The following is a 21,924-nucleotide window of genomic DNA, read 5'->3' as shown; positions in this document are numbered from 1 at the left end:
CTGCCACTACAGTGACAGACGATGTGACGCTCAATTAAACCCCGACCCACTTCTGCACAAATCCCCTTTAGACAGGTTAAGTCAGGTTAAAGTTCACACATTAAGAGGAAACAGCAGCACTTTAGGCTCAGAGAGAGGATGTTGTCAATGAAATCATACTGTGATGACAGTGTGCTGTTATATAAGCAGTTGCAGCAAAGTTAAGCATATTCCTTTAAACTATGTTTTTTGGTGTCAAGCCATAGAAGACTTGTTAGGAGCCTTGCATTGAAAGGTTCTTTAGGCAATCAAAAGTGGTTCTGCTATAGCACCACTCCAAAGAACTGCTTGCATTCTAGTGTAGGCCAAATGTACCAGAGGAAAGCTACTATAGATGTCCAGAGTTTTTTTATAAACCACATTTGGTTCCCCAAATTTAGAGGTTTTTTTTTGAGAACCTCCATTAAAATGTTCTTAGAGGGAATCAAATGTGCTTCTTTCACTGTATCACTCCCAAGACCTCGCACTTGAGCATAGGCCAGGAACGCTACTGTAGAGTTTTTCTTAAAGAATACATACAACATTTTTTTTAAATCTTCCATTTAAAAGATTTTTAAGGGAATTAATAGTGGTTATTGTATAGTATCACTCCAGAAAACATCTTACACTCTAACATAGGCCAGATAACCCAGAGGAAAGCTACTGTAGAAGTCCAGAGTTGTTCAATGTTTTTGGTGTGTTATAGGAGTTTGGGAGGTGGTACCTTTTGGTTACCAGAAGTTGAGCTTTTGTTTTTTTCTGTCTTACGTTGTCTCACTCCAAAGAACCAGTGTTGTTAATTGTTTTTGATGTGATGCCATAGAAAAACCACTGGTTTGGTTCCCTGATGTTGAAAAAAACCTAAATCAAAAGTGGTTCTTTTGTGGCTCAAAAAACATCTTGCACTCCAGCAAAGGCCAGAAGTAAAGCTACTGGCAACTGAAGAAGTCCAGAGTTGTTTAATGTTTTTGTGGTGATTCCATAGAAGAACCACTTATGGTTCCCTGAAGTTTAAGGTTTTTTAAGGACCCTTTAAAATGTTCTCCAAAAAACACCTTGCACTCTAGAATAGGCTTGTTACATTTACTTTCTATAAATGCACTAATATGGGAACTGTGGTCTGACATTGATATCTGAACATTCCCATGTAGCGTGTTACAAATGCAGTAAAATGAAATACAGTTATTTCAGTGCAGTAACCCAACATAACCATCATTCTGCTTTTCCAGAGTACAGTAACCTATGATTAATAATCACCTACAACAGGTTCAGAACGTCTGACCTTCTCTATTTTATTCAATATAAAGAATAAAATGTCTAAAATGTCACACAAAAATAACCAATTGACCCTCACACACACAATTACAAACACACACACACACACACACACACACAAACTAATACACAGGCCAACTTACAATTTTTCATTTTACATTTCTGCTGATCAGTCACATCCTGGATTCTTTAACTTAGACCACTGGACCCTCCCTCTGTCTTCATCAGAGTCACACCATCCATCTCCAGAACATTCACACATAAACACACACTCATGCACACACACAAGGCCTTGCTTTTGGCAGACATAGAAGCCCTCAGCAGAACAGCAGCATCATCCAAAACCCATCATTCAAAACATTCAGAGGAGCCAGAATGTCCTAAAAGCAGCAGAAAAGAAAAAAAACTACAAGTGATGTTCAGAACATGACAACACCGCTGCCTTGGAAAGCTGCTTAACACTTCTCTGTTTAGCATTACAAACATCTGCACTGCAGCCTTGTGACACACAGCTCCGGACCTGTGAACTCTCAATTTCACAGAAACTCCAGCGCTGTAGATCTAATCTCCTGGAAGTGTCAGAGCAATATCTGGACGAGGCGAGTATAATTACATAAATGTGGTTTAGCAGCGGAGAGCAAGGCATGTGTGTTTGGTTCTTGCAGAGCTAGAACTGAACCTCAGAGCTCCCAGGCCAAGCTGCAAAGCCAGCAGCCAAAAACTCAATTCCTCCTCATCTGCCTCCACAGCTAAAGAGCAACAGGGAGAGAGAGAGAGAAAGAGGAGGGAGGTGGGGGGTGGCCAAAAACCGAAGCGCGAGAGAGGAAAGAAAACCCCCAACAATTTCCATTTTACCACATTCTTCATCTACCCACAAGTACAGTGAAATGTTATCAATGCGTAAAACGTCATAATTCACAGAGACAGTTTACTGGAATAATTTTTTTTCACTGAAGGCCCTTTTCTCCGTTTCTACAACTTAAACAGATAGATAGATGGATGGATGAATGGATGGAAAGTTAGTTACTTTACTGATCCTAAAGAAAATTTAGCAGCCAGTAGCACTTACACAATACAGCACAGTAATACAATATAATAATAAGGGTGGTACAGTATTAAAAAAGTAGTTCAGACACAGCAAAAAAAACTATAGATGATACCATCAACTATCAACACATCTATCTCCCTTATTACAGTGAGACATGAATAAACTATTAACTATTATAAGTTATAAAATATTCCCTATAAATAAAAAATACCACGACCTATAGATAAATATCTCACTACTAATACGCTACTGGTATATAGTGGTATTGGTATACATAGATAAGTAGATTTACACAGTCTGATTCATAAGTTTTTGGACAGTGTCATTTTTTGTAATGCCTCTGTTCACCACCTCAGTGGATTTGAAATCAAGCAAGATGTGACTCAAGTGTAAAAAATGGTTTAATAAAATGTAGCATTAACCATTTAGGAATTGCAGCAGTCTCCAGAATCTCAAAAGTGTCACTGAATATTATCAGAAGGTATCGCCCTATACACTATACACAATTCAGCCTGCTGCTTCGATCAGACTTCACACTGTCAATAAACACGTTTGCCTCCACACTCGTCAACAGACGATGCGGTATGCTTCAAATCATGAGCCCTTCCACTCCTTCTCCATACTCTTCTCTTTCCATCTTTCTGGTCTGATGTTTTCTAGCAAAGTTTAAACTGGCCTTTCAGTTTTTGGGTGTTACAAGTGGTTTGTGTTTTCAGGTAAACTCTTTTTTTTATTTTCACTCACAAAGAAACTGACTGAAGACCTTTACAATGAAACGCCTACCTCCCTCAAGAGTGTTTTTCACTCAACCAGATGTTGTGAAGGGGGTTTCTACACAGAGGAAAGAATTTTGTGACCATCTAGCATACTTTAGTTGTTTTCCTAGTTCTTCTAAGTCTTTCAGTATTGCTGAGCTCACTAGTATGTTCCTTTTTTTTTTAGGAAATGTACCAAATTGTTGTATTGGCCACTCTAATAGGTTTGTATAGTTGTTTTCAGCCTAATGATGGCCTCCTTCACTTGCATTGCCACTTTGGACTACATATTAAGAGTTCTTCATAAACAGCTACCAAATGCAAATTCAACATTTGCAACTCCAAACATGTTTTTTCCTTAAACAGTCATTACATAACGAAAGGGTAAGCCTGGGCATCAAACTGCTGATCAGTCAACTGTCCAATTACTTTTAAGCCTGTGAAAATATAAGGACCACTACAAAAAAGGCTGCAATGGCTAAACAGGTAATGCCTTATTTTTGTAAAACACTTCCAATTATAGCTGCTGCAAGTCTACACCTGAATCTACTTCTGGAATTGGTCCAGCCATATTATATGTCCAAATGTTTGTGAACACCCCTTCTAATGAATGCATTTAACTATTTTAAATTACACTCATTGCTGACACAGATGTGAAGATGCTTGTCTAGTCCATGTAGAGATGTACTGCCAATAGAATAATAGGGGAGCTGGGGATGATGAGTGGTGACCAGCCAACATCCTGACCTCACTAGCACGTTTTGTCCATATAGAGTACCTTCATTTTAAATCCATTGTGCTGGATGCTGTCCAAATACTGACTGCAGACAGACAGATGGATAGACAGAGGGAAAAGGGAGAGACAAGAACTAAAAAAGAGAGAAAGGAAAAGAGAGAGAACAGAGGGAACGAGGGTTGCTGAGGGTTAGCTGGTAAAGGGAAGTGGGGGGTGGGGTCAGGCTACAGCACTGCAGACCATCTGGCAGAAACATCCACTAAACTAACCTCTACACACATACACACACGCACAGCTCCAACGACCTTCTTCTTAAACATGTTACACAGTATTGTAGTGGGGTAGAGGTCATTATGGTCACTATGACATGAGTGGTCACTGTGACAAAAGCACCATTTTGCTGCTAAGGTGAGTCTCACTGCCCCCTCTGATCTGGTTAGTTCATGTACTCTTCCATATCCTCATCAGATCTTCTACTGATTAACCTCTGCAGTGATAAACTGCTCTAGGCTACAACAGTTTAACATATAGCACTTAACTTCTGCATCTCCTGTATGGTGTTTTGTAACCCCTGGCTGGGTTTACTATTTCTCTTTTACTGCAGTGTTAATAGCTTAATGAATTAGTACCACTTATTGATTGCATTATTGGCCAAATAATAAATCTGGTTAATGGTTTAGCTCTGCACTTCCTGCTTTTGTAAAATAATTAGTGGTGCACAAGCTCTCTTTTTCACTGAGAATGTTTACAAGCTTAACACATTACCATCTCGTCAACATTAAAATCAACATTCATTTGTTGGGCTTAAATGAAGAGTTAACTTCTGACCTGACATCTGTCAGCATTGTTATACTTTACAGAATTGGGCTATATGAGCTGTGTTCTGTAGGTCAGGAAAAACAGCAACCTGCACTCAGGCCTCGTCACGATGAATACCTTATTGGCATTTTGAGTAGCGCCCCCTTGTGCCGCCACAGCAGATCTGACCATTCGAGGCATGGACGCCCCAAGACCTCTGACGATATCCTGTGATATCTGGCACCAAGACATTAGCAGCAGGTCCTTTAAGTTATGAGGTGGGGCCTCCATAAATCAATGAGCCTTTGGCACCCATGACTCTGTTTCTGATTCACCGGCTTTTTTTTCTTGGGCTACTTTTGGTAGGTACTGACCACTGTACACTGGGAACACTCCACAAGACCCGAGACGTTGCTGCCACTATTTGAAGATACCACTGTAGATAAAAACAACCTGTTAGTGGTGCTTATGTTATGGCTCATTGGTACAAATCTCGAGTAATAGTTAATGTTGTTACTTTGCACTTTTTGTAAACAAAGGTTGTACAGTATGTTTTCATTTATAGGTCAGTTTAATATTAAGTGCAATCCAATGTGTCAACAGATCATTTTAACTGTGTATGTGTGTGTGTATGTGTGTGTGTGTTTTATTTTAATTTATATTTTATTAATTAATTTAAACTATTTAAACTCTGAATATTCATATAAATAAAAGGTTTATTGCGCTTTAGGGACGTTCTTGCATTACTACGGCTTAAACTGACAACACTTGTTTAACACGATTATTTCAGGGACATAAAAACGGCTACTTACAGTAAGTGTTCTACAATGATACTGAGATCTCAATAAACACAAGGGATGTCCCGATCCAGGTAAATTTGAATGAATTTGGTATCTTTAATTTTTTAAGCTGGTCTAGTTCAGAGGCTTTGTTTTTACTGCTACCGCAGAGCCTCCTCTGAGCTCCATTAAAGGACATTATTCACTTTCCCAGCAGTGAGAAGGTAACAAAACAGTTTAAATGTCTGGAATATATTACAGTGAAACCTAATGGCTAATGACAGTGCTTGTACTGCATTTAAGCCAGAAAGTGATTTTACTTCGGGTAGTAATTAGCAGCATATCTGACCTAAATTTTGTGGCGGTATTATCAATAATAATCAATAAGATTCAATCGGTTGATACTCTGTATTAAGGTACTAATTCCTAGTTCCTCATTTCTATTTATGCATTAAATATTTGCCTTAATTTGAACAAAATGTTAACATGTTAACAAATGAATCTAATGCTTACCTCCACTGACCAGACTTTCTTTAATACCTCTGCTGAAGAGCCTGTTTGTACTGTATGAGCAAAATGAGTCCATATAATGGAAAACCACATTTTCCTTGCTCCTGCAAAACAGTCTGATGCTGTATGTAAACATGTACCACTCATTCTCCAGTCCATACAGTCCATTGCTAGAAACAGCTGATTTGAATTTGAAGCTGTTTTTGTGATGCAACATTTACATACATCTATTCAGTCTACATTTGACTTTCAAAATGTGCCACCGACAGGTCGGGCTTGAGAGGACCATTTAAGAGAAGCTCTCAATTCACTTTCATTTATTTCTAGGTGTCTTCAATTCAAAATAAAGGCACTTCTGAGCTAGCATTGATTACCATTTGGTCCTTCTGACTTTCTGTCATTTGATCCACAAGCCTGACCATCACTTTATAGCTTTAAAATAAAATGTGACAAACATGAGACTTACACAAAAATGTCTGAAGTAGAAGACCCTTACTAACATAACACATGCAACAACAAAAAGATATGTAAGTTCAATAAAAATTATCAAATAAGGGTGCTACAAAGGGTTCGTTGAGTGATGCCATAGCAGAACCACTTTTGGTTGCCTAAAGAACCAGATTAGTAACAGTGAGTGCAAAGAACCTTTAAACTGGTAAAGAACCTTCACATATCCTTAAACCTTTAAAAAATGGTTCATCCTACAAAAAAGTTATTCTACGGCATCACTTAAAACCCCTTTGTAGCACCTGTATTTTGAAGAACGTACTGTTAATGGTTTCATCACTCTTTAAACAGGGCTAACTACAGGCTGGAAAACTGATGTTTTAAAATACATTGTTTCTTTTTTACTTTTACATTGTTTGGTACAAAACCCAAAAGTTAGAATTAGGGATGTGCGATGTGGATGTGCGAGACAAAACTACTAACACTGTACTGATGTCACCAAAACACCAACATAAAGAATCTGCAGCCTGCAAGACCGCAATGTCTACGTTTATTCTGCTGTGCAAAAGCATTGTGCACAATAAGCAGACACACCTAGCTGTAGCAAACACAGCAGCTGTGCAGAATAGAAACACAATGGCCTGGCTTGTTTGTTCAAGCACATTTGTCCAAAAAGACAGTATAGGTCTTTTCTGGCTGCACACAATGCCTCGTGTGCGCCAGAGGAATGTAAGAAAAATGTGAGCATTTAAGGGCCCTGGCATTGTAAGGCACTCATTACACATAAATACTGCCAAGCGGCTGTTACATCAGTCAGAGCATCCCCTCTGAATACAGGTCTGTTAGAGATGGAGATGCAGCCCTGTGGGCAGAGGCCTGGTCTGTGCTATTATAACAGAGTACACTGAAAGCCCTGTTCATCTTGAAGACTGCCTCTGCCCTGGGAGAAAATAACGGCCTTGACATTGTGACCCTGTTCCATTACCTTGTTAAACATCCACTGTGGCTTATGTGTCAGTGCGGCTGTCTCACGACATGTGAAGGTCAACAGGGTCAACGGCTTCGTCCACGCTCTTCCACACACTACACCGGCCTTGGGGCTTCAGCGTGAGTAGACGCTGCGTTCACACAAATCAGTTTCATGCTGTGCTGCAAAGCCTGTCACCCCCAGCCTCAGGTTTCATTAGCACACACAGTTAATGCCTGTGACCAGCAGTGGTGGAAAAGAGGGTCTGGGAGGAGTGTTGAGAGCGAGGCACTGTGCTGTTTCAGTGTGAACGCTAATCCCCCCTCAAGACAGTCAGACAATCTCAGCTGGGAGGCATGCCTGAGAGAGCGTCGTCACGCCTCAGCTTGGCCGAACGCAGCATAAGCCCTGAGATCAGACAGCTAGCTCAGTCCCAGTGCTTCTATTACAGCACCCTCCGAGAGGATGGCTTGTTCTTACACTTGTCCTTAGTGATGGAAGGATACAAACTTTTTCTTTTTTCAATACCCGTATTAAAACAGGCCTGGACAGGGGACTATGTAATCACCAGTAACCCAATGAACGCTTTAAAGGGAAATATACACTATGTGGACAAATGTATTGGGACACCTGCTCCTTCTTTGTTTATTTTAAAATCAAGGGAATTAAAAAGAGTTTATCCTGCTTTTATTGGAGTAATTATCTATACTGTCCATGGAAGGTTTTGTACTAGATTTTAGAGCATTGCTCTAAGAATCTGATTGCATTCAGCGACAAGAGCATTAGTGAGGTCAGGACCTTAACTCATCCCACAAGTATTGGATGAAGCACCATCATTCCAGTGAACACAGTTTCAGTGTTCCACAGCTCAATGCTTGAGGGTTTATACCCCTCTAGTCCACGCCTAGCATTTGGCATGGTGCCAATATGGCAATTCTGCTCCACAGGGACTAGATAAGCTGTGCATGTGTGTATTTGCACATCTGTGTCAGCAACTTAGTAGCTGAATGCATTCATTAGAAGGGGTGTCCACAAACATTTGGACATACAGTGCAGCTGAATAAGAAAACATGAAGTCATAGAGAAGATTTTAACCAGATTACTAAGTGATATTAAAGGATGTGTACATGTTATATTGACTGGGGAATTACTCTGGATAAGCACTTAGGCTATACTGTGCCCAAATAGTGATTTCAGCACTTAACATGGCCGGCTACTGTTGCCATCACATTGCCAGCCTTACTTTAAGTTAAGCTCCCACAAAATATGACTTATATTTAGCTAACTATCTGTTGCTCTTACATTAACATAAAACTTTGTGTGTTTACTTTGATTATTATATGACCTGCTTCACTTCACTTTACGCTGAATTATGTGGAATTCTTTTATAGACTAGATGTGTTACAGACTAGGGTTACTACAGATATCTATCAGATATCTAATCCAGTATTTTCTCCTTGTATCTGTAAAACCAAACAAAAGTTCAACAACAGTTGATTACAATTATTCCACTCAACAGACTGATTTCGGATGTAATTCAGAGTATAAAGGCACCCTGGAGGATGGAGTAATGCTAGACGCCAGCCGTATTTAAAATTGAGCTGCAGATTTCGGAGGGATTTAGTCTCCAGCATGACCACACACTGTGTGCTGCATTAAAACTATGTTTAAATACATTCTGCATTAGTCACGGATCTGCATGTTTAAATCCTGTTCCCTGATGTCCAGTATTCAGCAGAATACTCAGCGCCTTGCTAGGAGCAATTTAGTATTTATAAACTTGTTTAAACAATAAAGTTTTACTTAAAGATCGGTTTAAGTTCATAAATCTGCCGTTGACATTAAGGAAGAGTCATTTTCTATCATGTTAACCTCTTAGACATGCATACAAAGAATAGAATAATCATAGTTCTCATGTATCATAGGTTAAATGTCAAATTAGCCACCTGTGATGATCATAATAGTGTTTTTATTAAAAACATCATGATCTGACTAAAAATAGGAATGTTACTGCACATTTAGCCAGCCATATATGCTTAATTTTATGTGCCGGTTAAAACGGACCTAACCGGCTGTTAATCCACCAGCCATGCTCTCCTTTTCAGCCTTTCTAACCACTGTGGACTCTTCATGTGGTCTTCATAGTGGCAGCCACTATGGCTTTTATGCCAGGGCACGACGACAGGCCAGAGAAACAGCTGAGGAACCATGTGGCTATAAACATCCAAGCAAAGCTCAGCACTTCAGCTAGACCTCCACTCCTGCAACTCACTGGACAGCCGCCTGGGAACTTGGCCTTCCCCGTCCACATTCCTCTCCTCTACAAATGTTTATTCTCCTAATTATAGGGCAGCAGAGGACACACTTAAGCTGAAAGGCAGGCAACACTTACAAACACATACAGGTCAGGAACGTGGCTGCGGCCCAGACATGTGTTTAAAGAGTCAGGGAGAGAATGGACGCGTCAGTAACACACTGGACAGCAGCTCTTAATCAGAGCCAGTCAGGGGCCTTTAGCACTTAGCACTTAGCCCATAGCACAACATGTGCCACTTCAGGAGGGGACAGATCAGAAAGAGAAAGTGACTAGGAGTTGCAAACCTGCAGGGGTGTTACACAGTCCCCTGGCCTTCCAATCAAGAGGAAAACCCCCATGCTTCTTCACGAATATGAGCCGTAAATCAAGACTAGCACAAACCTGACACTCTTTCCATAATGTTTCCCTTTCCGAGTGGAGTGTAGGCCCGCTGTGCCCTTTGACAGGCTAGATTCCTGCGTAATGAAAAGCAGGCCATGCCTCAGATGCCTAGCAGTGGTCGTCCCTCTTTGCGCCTCAGTATTACAGCCTACAATGTGGAGACATCACTGACACACTACAGTTACATGCTCTCAAAATAATGTCTATTAGAATTGGCTAACAAAATCTGTTTTAAACTTTATTAATGCATTCTCTATATCCTCTGTATCTGTATCCATAAACTACAAAGTGTAGAAAAGTAAATGTGTGGGAAAATGAGGCATAAGAAACACACAGACAGCAGTCTGTGTAGCAGTACAGTCATTTCAAATGAGTCAAAAGGTTTAACAATTACAGAAATGAAAGGGTTGTAATTAGGGATGTCCTTATCTGACCATGTGGAGCGAGATTGGGGTTGATCCAGGTATATTTTAATGAATCAGGTATTGGCTACAACAATCCCAATCCAGTTCCTAGTCTTATTTTAACCACAGTGTTTCTCAAGCACTATTTATGGTCATTATTCTCAGCCAGCAGAACTGAGGAGCGTTCTCAGAAGACAATATAAGCCTTTTTGTTTTTAAACTAGCACTGAAGACCACATTCAAAACTAATGTTAACATACACACGCTATAGAAACCCAAATCAGCTAGGAGCTGGGAGCTAAATGGTCTGGGAGCTAAATAGTTAGACTGGCTTATAAGATATTAAACACACTACAAAATAGTCCTTTTTTTAAAAGGCTGCTGCTAAATTAAATAAATTTCTCCAGAACATCTCACTATAAAAAAAAAAACATTACTAAAAATAAAGACATACTGATACTCAGTAAATTATTCAATTTAATCCGAGATGCCTAGAGATTTCCCACCCCTACAAATGAATAATAATAATAAAGCCTGTTCTCTACAATACATTTGGTTTTGCTCGTAAATGTCAGAAAGCTGTAAAGTCATAATTCCTTACAATAGAATTGTATGACTTACTGATTGTATGGTTCTTAGTTGGACTGTGTGCATGTAACTATGGCTAAAGGGTTCATGTTAGTTTTTATTCCACAGTCAAACAAGATCTCATCTTCGGAGTAGGAGACCACCCAGTCTGTCTTTGTTACTGCAGCATGTTTGCCCACTGAGCTTCCATTTGTCCCCGATCCCATTTGCTCAAGAAGGAGTGTGAAAGTGACCTCTAGAACTAAAAACCTCATGGCTGATCTAATCTCAGCAATACATTGTCTTCTACAAAAGCCATTTTAACTTTATCACTGTGCATGAACCAAAAGGGTAGCATATGTTCAAAGTCAAGACCTGACCTGTTTATAAGTATTCAGAAATCAGGGCCAAGTACCCTAAAAGGCAAAGAAAGCAGAGGACAGGGTACAAGTGTTTTAAGAAAACTGTCCAAGGAAATTTGGACATATATGTATTTGAGATAACGCAAAGGTCATGAACTGGGAGGCTCCATTAGCCAGGCAATGCACAGCCCTGCTCCAGTTTGTATCTCTGTCTAAACTTTATCTATGAAATGAATTAGGGCAGAAACATCTCAGCACAGCTCAGAGCACATTGATTTTTTCCAAGATATAAATGGATTCCCCTCTTCTCCCCACTATGATAAAGACTCTGGCACAAACACACGCATACAGAAGGCCTGAAGCCTGGGAACACTTACACTATCTGAGTTCCGATCGCAAAGGAAATAACATTATAAATTTCAAATCACAGGCAATATTGGACGTGCTGATACACACGACTTCATTACTACTGTTCACATTCAAAGCTACATTTTATAAATAATGAAACAATCCCTCGGTTTCAGGGGGAAGAACTCCACTTCTCTCACACAGCTTTTGAACTTCTTTTCATCTAGTCACCATATGGGAAGTTCATTTCTAACTAAACAAGGAATGTCTATCTGCTATTTCTCTCTGAATGTGACTAATTGACATAAAAGCCTTCTTTTGCAGCGACCGTCAGTAGGCAGGACAGGCTTTACAGAATGTCAACAGAAAACCCTTTTCAATCTAGTCACAACCTAATGAACTGATATTCAACCTAATGAACTATAACTCTGAACTATAAAGCTTTTGTCAAAATGTCATGGTCTTCAGTGCATTACTGTTTAAAATCCCACTTTAACATCTGGCACATTTTTGGGACGTGGGAAAAAAATGGATTAGCTGAGGGAAACCTGCACAGACACAGCGAGAACACACTAAACTCAGACAGTGATTGGAGAGAGGATTGAGCAGCTGTGTAGCACACACTACCTGTGGACCTTGTCGCCCGAATGATGATTATTTTCCCCAACAAAGTAGCTTTTCAGAAATGTAGGCCCTCAAAGAGGTAGGAAATATGTCATTAATATGTTCTAAATACTTTAAGAACTTTTCACAGTTCATCTGACATGTAATAAGTTGAAATGGACAAATAAAAAGAAAAATAGTACCACATATTACCAAATATTGCACCACACTGCACTAAATCTACTTAACCAAGACTACTTATTCTCTCTTTGTATTGAAACATATAGTTTAGAGTGACCACAATGTCCTCTTTCCCAGGACATAGTCTACATTGTGCTAGTTAAGGTTAGTATGACATAATTTAAGGTCATTTTTTTACGAAAACTTAAATTAAATCTAGCTTTGCATGTTTTGTGTTTTACTGAACAGCATGCAATACAGTGCTGTACCAGTTTCCCTACACATGCTCCTTACTCGAACAAACACTGTTAGCTTGAACGATCAGGTTGATGTCAATAATTGCTCCTTCAGCTGGTCTAATCCTCCTCTTCCTGCACAGACGACCTAGATCTGTAATTGAGTCCCCTCTCTTGGTATGACAGGGACTCTTCCAACCACTCCACATTAGATTCTAAAAACGCCTTCAGGAGATATGACAGTGAAACATATTCATGTCATATGATCTCCTTTACCATCATAAAATAGTCAAATAATTTAAAGAGAAGGATAAGGCAAGTAGTAATCATGTATAAGCCACTAGCTTACTCTCTCCTCACAGAGTAACACACTTACCGAGCAGCAGTGTAGTGCATAACATAATTTAAATACTGGCCAGCCGCTTTAACTAATGCTCACATCAATATCACCAGAATGGAAAAAATCATGATCTCAGTGATTTGATCCTCTGGTATTTTTAGCACAACAGTTAACTCTAGAGATGACTCAGAATGGGTGCCATAATAAAGTCCAGTGAGCAGCAGTTCTGCAGACACAAACACCTTGTTGATGAGAGACATCAATAGAGAATGGCCAGACTGGTTCAAGCTGACAGAAAGGCTACTCTCTATAGTTGTGGTGAGCAGCAGAAGACCAGATCTCAAAGTCTGCGAAAGCACACAAATAGTATAGTCAGAATTAAGTGCCAAAAGCCTGAATCCATGGACCCAACCCACAGTCCAGGCTGGTGGAGGTGGTTAAAGGTCTGGAGAATGTTTCTTGATGCACTTCAAGCCTATTTATACTAATCAATCTTAGCTTAAATCCCACAGCTTATTTGAGTACTGTTGCTGATCATGTGCTTTCCTCTATGTCCACAATTGACCCATCTTCTAATGGCTAGTTCCAGCATGATAATGCCTCATGTCATAAAGCAAAAGCCATCTCAAACTGGTTTCATGAACACGACAATAAGTTCAATGTTCTTCAGTGGCCTTCCCAGTCAGTGGTAGAGTGATGTGGAAGAACAGGAGATAAGCAGGATGAAAGAACTTCTGAAAATCTGCAGGAACGGTGTGTTGCAATCATGTCAATATGGACCAGACTCAAATGGCAAATAGAGGGTCTACCCAATATTATTACAGTGTTCTTAATAAAGCGCTCGGTAAACGTATTGCTTAATCAAAAAGAAAAACATTCATCCAATTAAACATTAAATGAGCCATGAGTAGACAGAGCATGTGTGTGTGGAGAAATAGGGGAACTTCATCACTGGGGAAACACACATTCAAAATGCTGCAGATGCACTGTTCGCCCCAGGAATATTGTGATATTAAATCACTGATGTAAATCTATAGAGACAACTGTGGAAAACACAGTGACACGGTCAGCAAGTAATGTCTTGCAGATGCAGCAGAGACAGGCCATATTGCGGAACAAGAACAAACAGGACTTCTTTGTGTACTGGCACGATAAAATCTGAATTTATTAAATCAATTATGTATTAATTACAGATGTGTTTGGCTTGAATTGCACTAGAGCTACAAGGCAAATATAGCCAACATGCTTATGTGGGGCTTACATGGGTGGAATGGGTGGAATGTGAGATAGTTGGGTTTCAGATGGGCTTGAGAGGGTTTGTACATGCGCTGTTACTAGGACCCAGCTGGGCTTCTCAAATAAGCCCCATAGCTTAGTATTAGCTGTTATCACTGTGCTAACCTCACATGCTGTTAATTAATCTCAAATAATATTTAAGATATTTAAGATATCAGATTTGTACAATTGTATGATATGCATATCATATAAATCAGTAAAAGACTTTTTGTACCACCACAGGGGGCTGCTACTGTGGTAAATGTCACTAGGCATAGGCCAAATTTGGGGTCAGGAAAACAGTGTAAACTTCTGTGCCAAACCACTACTTTAAAGCCACTCTCTGTACGTCTAACCCATCCCTGTTTTTGATTTGCATTCCACTGTATTCAATACACATGGTATTTCCTCCAGAAGACCATGAGCTGCAGAGATCATGCACTTTACAACCAGCGAACACTGCCCGGAAACAACATTCCGGCATGCAAAATACAGTAACGTTAGCCTGACTATGTATGTGTGCATCAGGGCAGGGACACAGCAGCTGGGTCTCGCATTCATGTGCTCATAAAACAGCTTCACAGTCTCTACAGTAAATCTGCAGCACAGTAAAAGTGACTTAAACTACTGAGAATGCAGGCGTATTAAGACTGTCCACCCCCTCTCTGTTTCACACACCATTTAAAGCCCCGCTAAAGCATGTTTGATGGATCTATATGTGTGTCTAGAGGGATGCTGCTCTTGCAGTGTGAACTTTTCTTAAGGAGGGCAGTCACAGGCTTAGTCTAATACTTCATCCTCTGTTGCAGTAAGAGAGAGAGAGCGCTCAGACAGAACAGGCATCCCCAAGCAGACTCCTGTGATAAGGGACATTGCGTGTGCTGTTAATACATTCCTGCAGAACTTTTCTTCTGCTTTGTTGATATAATGCAGCATTCCTTAGCTGAGGGTGGTGAACGCGGCAGGTAAAGTGGGTCAGAGTTAAGCCAGGATATTCCCACGAAAGGAGAAGAGGGGCCTTAAAGCAATGGGATGCAATGGGATCTTCCCTGCAACCAATCAAATGCTTGAGTCAAACAATGAGTTTTATCATCTAATGCCTACTCATAAAAAGCTAAATAAACCCCTACATGTTCAGCATTGTAGCAACCAGTGATCATCAGGCAGTCCAGCAGTCGGGAATTCTAATTATACTGAGACCCTGTTTACACTTCATGTGACTAGTATCTGGAGCGTATCCTGTAAAATTTTATACACGTTTACACTCTAGTCAAATGCGCCTCCAGGTAGTCAGACTGAAATCTGCTGTGTGGGACGCAAAATGCAAATTCACTTGACACACTGCACATATTACTGGTGTGTTTTTGTTGTACTGGGAGGCGTTTCGGTTGTCAAATGACCTCCTGGAGTGGTTTAAGTAATCTGATTTGCATCCTAGGTTTATTTAATCTCGCATTTGTATGCAGTTTTTACATAGATATCATCCTGATACTCAAGACACATTAAGTGATCAGGTGTAAACAGGGGCAGAGGGTCTTGTGGGTTTTGTGGCTCAACATTGCCATCTTGAAAATGAATGCAGTAATAGGGCAGTGATGATAAGAGCCATAGAGGAGTCTATACATCCACATAATCAATACACTTTACCAGTAAAAGCATAAACTAAAAACACTTATCGTCAGTGCTGGGAAAACACACTGCTACATATAGATAACAGTGCCCTTAAATGACTTTTAGAAGTTGTTAAAGTGGAGGATTGTTTGGATTATTCATTCTGTGGGTGGAGCGTCTGAGACTGCAACTAATCGTCACGTAAGAGCCATGATCCCAGTGTCAATTAAGCTCCACTAGTAATAAATCAAACACTTGAAGTCACGGCAGAGACTATCATTTTTCCCCTTGTCACACCACATCCTGCTGACTGAGCAGTGGGTGATAGATAATGATCCCCCTAGTGAGAATAATTGCTGCAATTTGGAGAAGAGGCTCAGTGAACACACAGTCTAAAAGTATTTGGACATTTCCATCGATACTGGTTGAAACATATAGAATTTACTTATCTTACACTGTTAAAAGTGTACTCTGTGCTTCTTAAAGGCAGTGGGAAAACAACTAGAATGGAATATGGTACAATATTTCCCCTAACTAAAGGTGCTGAAACTTTACCTTTGAGGATACCACCCTGTGACACCTCTGAGAGTGTTTACAATGGACCAAACATAATTGCATAATTGGTTGCTCAGCTGTTTTTTGTCCAGCTGAGAGTTTTTGCGTCTGTTGCCACTGTCACTCAAGCTACACTATATGGACTACACTATATGTGCCGGGACTCCTGCTCATTCATTGTTTTCCCAAAAGCAAAAGCAGGACTTTTTCTACTGTCTAGGGAAGACTTTCCACTAGATCACGGAGCACCGCAGTCTGAATTTGATTGCATTCGTCAAGCTCGTTAGTGAGTTCAGGATGTTGGATGATCACCACCCCCCCCCCCCAACTCCTCAACTCATCTTTCACTCAGTATTGGATGGAGCACTGTCATTCCAGAGTTCCACTGCTCCACAGCTCAATGCAAAGGGGACTTTATACCCCTCTAGCCCATGCCTGGCATTAGACACACTCCCAACAGGAGTTAAGAGAGTTTTATTCTATTGGTAGTTTCTACTTTACTGAGACTAGACAAGCTGTGTGAGTGTGTCAGTCGTCTGTGGAACATAAAGTAGCTGAATGCATTCGTTAAAAGCGGTGTCCACAAATATTGGGACACATGGTGTATAATGAAGACTATATATCTATATACTATAAAATCAGAAATTTCAATCGTTAAGTAACAAGAATGTAGGTGACCTTAGCTTTAGCAAACAGCAAGCATTAAAAAGTACATAACATGACAGCAGAGTTCAGTACAAAGCCATCTGGACAGAGCAGGCCAAAATAAACCTTTATCACAGAGATTGAAGGTGGAGGTAAAGGAACCACTCTCAATCTAAAACCACCTCATGTGTGAAACAGGGTTACATGGCTACCAGTGGAACTGCCTCACTGGTCTTCACTGATGAGGTGACTGCAGACAGCAGCAGCAGCAGCAGCAGCAGCAGCAGCAGCAGGCTAGAACACAACTTTTCACTTTTCAGAAGCACACTGACCTCAAACAAAGTCCTGTGGTGCTGCTTGTGGCCAAAAGATGAAACATTCTTAAGGGCAGTCTTGTGACCTGAGCCCCACGGAGCATACACTTAACTTACTGAATGCAACACTGCACGCAAAAAGCCGACTGACCTGACCTGTCTGTGGGTCTCAAACTTCAGGTAATCTCTGAGTGCACAGTCCTACATATGACAGATCTTAAAAATCACGCTCAGTCACTTATGGGTCTCAGTAATGGGATGGGGTGGGGTGGGGGGGGGCCTGTATAAAAGGGTTGTGACCCCTATATGGCTCTTCAATAGAGATGTAAATCTCTTCTAATTAAAACTGGCATCTTCATACCCAAGTCCAGTGTTCTGGAGTGGAGCCAAAACAATAAAACTTGTCGTTATTCAAAGAGTGCAGTGTTTGCTGTTTGCTGGCTCAGCGTTGATTAACAGGTTACAGAGGAAACAATCCAGGCCGAATAGTATAAGTGTGAAACAGGGCACAGGAGGCACCGCTGACCGCTGTGATGAAGTGACAAGAATACAGTAGGAGTACTGTACTAAAAACAGCAAGGACTGTAATGTTCTCCTATTCCACAAAGTACCATAAATGTGACTTTAAAAAACTACAAAGACTTTAACATAAAAAATAAACACTGGGAGTCTCCACGTTCAGGGTAATTATGGCTTTCTTAGTCCATTCTCACAGCTAAATATGCACCCAAACTAAGCTATGAATAAGCAGGATAGATATAGACTATACAACCAGACAACAGAGAGAGAGAGGGGGGGGGGCTGCTCTGGAAGACCTAACTGTCCTCACTATTTTAGCCCATCTTATTTAACATTAAAATCTTTGTTTATGAAAATAAATCCCTGCTCTGTGCAGTCACAGCGGCACGGCAGGGTAACGGCGCCGGGGCTGTGAACGACAAAGCTGGTTCAGTGTTTAGTAAAGACAGCATTACTTTCCTGATGCTGGAAAAGCTGAAATTAGGCTCAGTCCAAACACTCGCACCTAAAACAGCAGTTTACCTGAACAAAGTAGGGTTTGTCTGTAGGGCTGCACAAACCGAGCAGCTCACTTTTAAAAGAGAGAGAAGAAAAGCAGAGAAAAGGAAACAGTTTCCACCACAAATCTTCAGCACACTCTTTAAACTCGGAGGAAAAGTTCAGCGAATCTGAGGACACTCACACAACACGGCGCGGAGCACTTCTCTTCCACAGGGGCCCTGAGGGACACCCTGTCGTCCTGCCCGAGCTTCTCTGCGTTCCCACTTCTCCAGCGCTTCTCTAATTCACTCCTGAGTGTTCAGTGTAGCGACGGACAGCTGCTCATCTCTGACAGTGCAGAAGCTCGCAGTCCCGGGAAAACGCGAGAAAATACCTCACATCTCAACACACACACACACACACTCACACACTCACACAGCCTCCTCCACACATCACCCCCACAGCTCACACTCGCTTCATTCTTGCCTCGCGCAAAAAAGCGTCATTTTTTTCCCCACCCGAATTGCGACTAGCCCCGCCCAGTCTTATAGGATTGGCTGGTATTTTCCTGCTTCCTGCGCTGGGGTTGGTTGATAGGGTTCCTCCTTCGGCGCTGGGATTGGCTAGAAGCTTTACCTTCTCCTCCTGTGATTTGTTGGCTGTGTACCGTTTTCTGCGCGATGATTGGCTGAGAAGATGCAGTTTCTTTCGCTGTGATTGGCTAGTACCGTCAATGGTTGGCACTCACACCGCCTACCGTTGTGAGTGTAATTTTCTGGCCAATGTCCTCCCCTGGGGGGCGGGGTTTGACTGAATGCGGGTGGGTTAAACCCCCACCTCTGAGCAGATCTGCTAGCGGAGTCTCGTGCTCTCGTTGGGTCTCCAGAGCTGATCCAGAGCGACAGATTTAAGGGGGAAGGAAGTGAAGGATAAAGGGTGTTCAGCAGACGATCTATTCTATATGTTTTATTTTATTCGAAATAATACTTTATACTAGAGGTGTTACCGTTCAGTTTTGTGATGTTAATGTTTGTGAAGGTTAAATGGAAACTAATATGGCTTTGAGGTTCTAAGAAGTGCTCTATGGATGTGTAGATGTTCATGATTGTGGCCCCTTTGCTACAGAGAGCACATTCACCAAAGCGTTTATATCCCACAAATGTAATATGTGGCGAGAAGTGAGACTGTCATACTAATACAGTCAGAAATCAGACATAAACACATTTGATGTACACTCTGTGAAAAATGTGGCGATATTAGACAGAGCTACACTCTTATTTTATAATTTCTTATCAAAGTTGACCATTATATGTAATGTTGATAATGGAAAAAGTGGTAAATCTGATGTACAAAAATCTCTATCAGGTCTGTTTTGCCTTGCATGGCTCTGTGTGCACTTTTCCACCATTAATGGATTTTAAAAAATTTATTTTAGGCCCAAAACCTTTTCATAAAACTAGGGTAAATGTAACCAGCCTGAGCAAAAACTGTATGATGATTTTTTGGTTTTCCATTCACCACCACTGTGAACAATTCTGACTCAATCAGTTTGATATAACAGATGTCTTTTCTGTATTATGCAGAAATGTAGAAAAATCAGTGGAATTCCCCTGCGAATAGAATTTCTTTTTCTTGCTCTGACAAATCTTTGCCATCTCATGTTTCATTTCTATGCCCAGCAGCCTCTGAAGAAAAGACAAATATGTGCAAGATGAGATTACCCCATATTTTCTGCAGACGTTCTGCTTGCTGACACCTGTGGCATGGAAAATAATGATTTCTGTAACACAATCTGTCTCCTGCCTAAATAAACCTGAGTCACTGCCAACGGCATTAAGTCATCTGTGAAATATGACACATCTTTGAGTGTGAATGGTTCAGGCCTGAGACACCACACACACCATTGCACAAAGAGCAGACCATTACCGATTGGTAAATGAGAGCTGCAGTGACTCTTCTTTCCCTCACATTCTTTGATTTAGCCATTTGCCCCTAATTCATTCATGTTTAATGGGCTTTTATATAGAATAGGTGTGTCCCATTTGTCTTTTCAGCAATATGCCTGCATAAATATAAAATTTCCAATAAACTGCTTCTTCAATTCTTGCATTGTCATCTTGTTCATTAGATACAGGACACCAGAGGAAACAGAGGTGTTCTGCAGGGTTAAAATATAATGAGGGAGCACATGAGAACTCCTGTGCTGCTGCAGCAGCAGCATCTGTGCATGTCCATTAAGTCATCTAAATGCTAGGTGATAGTTCATTGGAAAGCACACTTTTCTGGTGCATTCATTTCCTGCTGTATTTACAAGAACACAGAGCATGCTTTGGTGTGGGCAGTGCTGTATATTACTCCAACAAGCTAGAGTTAAACTAACTCTTGTCAATGTTGTGTTTTTGTCGCATATCAATGTGCCATTCATCTTTGAACAATGTTTCATTGATTTTTCCACTGCTTTCTTCCTAGACTTATAGCCAATTCACAGTGAGGCAGTAGATCTCTCCGCTGTACCACATCAGCAGCAGCACTCTGGAAGAGAGAAGGCCAGTACACATCAATGGGAGTGTATGCTAGACATTACCAATGCAGCCTTTAGAGCACAACAATAAGTGTGTGACTGTAATCTGACACCCCAACAGGGGCCTTGCTCTCCTCCTCCAGTGAACAAAATTGCCCATTGACCTATTCATGCTCTGCCCACCAGCAAATCCTTTTGTAACAACCTTTGCAGCGATGGACAAGCATGGCATAATCCCACTCAATGTAATGAGAAATTATAGCACACTCATTCCTTGGAGTCACCACATTACATCAAGTTATAAATGACACTTAGCTGTCATTAGTTTGTTGCTGTAGCTAATCTAAACAAGGCAGATCTGGAAAAGTCATTGACAATTTTGCCACAGGGTAATATTGGCTTAATCTACTTGACCTTACACACACACACCTGATCAGGTCAATGAATATTGTTGCTGCCACACAAAAACCTCATCTCCAAAACAGTAACTTTACAGGAGAAGGAAACAACCATCTTGAAACCAACCAACAAAGTCAAAGAAAATGTAATTTATCTGTTTATCGCTTTTTACAACTGGTGTTGTAAACAGAATAGTCATTAGTAAAAAAACAAAAAAACAAACCCCCAAAGACCCCCAGTGAGCAGCAAAAGCCAACAGTGGCAAGGAAGAAACCTTGAGAGGAACTAAGACTCACAAGGGGGACCCATCCTCCTCTGATCTGAACTACTTAAAAAATATTGCTAAAAGTCACAGAACCAACAAGACTATTTTACTGCTCAGGTGTGCAATATAATCATAATATAACATTATAAAAGTCACTGTCTGGCACATATTGCTGCATGTAAATTAGTAATTAAAAATGATTCATTATTAGAGTGTTTTTGAATCGATACAGTACTGCAAAACAAATTATACTTTAATGTAGAATATTT

General features: G+C 40.7%; 1 protein-coding gene across 2 annotated transcripts in view; it reads right to left on the bottom strand.

Annotated features, from left to right (window-relative positions):
- The window catches only part of lzts2a (leucine zipper, putative tumor suppressor 2a), a 76,527-nt gene extending 57,646 nt beyond the window's left edge, over window positions 1-18,881 (bottom strand). For both annotated transcript variants that reach the window (XM_072677859.1, XM_072677860.1), the window contains exon 1: window positions 18,673-18,881. The gene's annotated coding sequence lies outside the window, so the exon portion shown is untranslated. The remainder of the gene's footprint in view (window positions 1-18,672) is intronic.
- Window positions 18,882-21,924: the final 3,043 nt, after the last annotated feature.

The sequence above is a fragment of the Salminus brasiliensis genome, chromosome 4, assembly GCF_030463535.1.
Source record: "Salminus brasiliensis chromosome 4, fSalBra1.hap2, whole genome shotgun sequence".
NCBI classification, from domain to species: domain Eukaryota; kingdom Metazoa; phylum Chordata; class Actinopteri; order Characiformes; family Bryconidae; genus Salminus; species Salminus brasiliensis.
The sequence above is the reverse complement of the archived record's forward strand: the minus strand, read 5'-3'. Positions and strand labels throughout refer to the sequence as shown.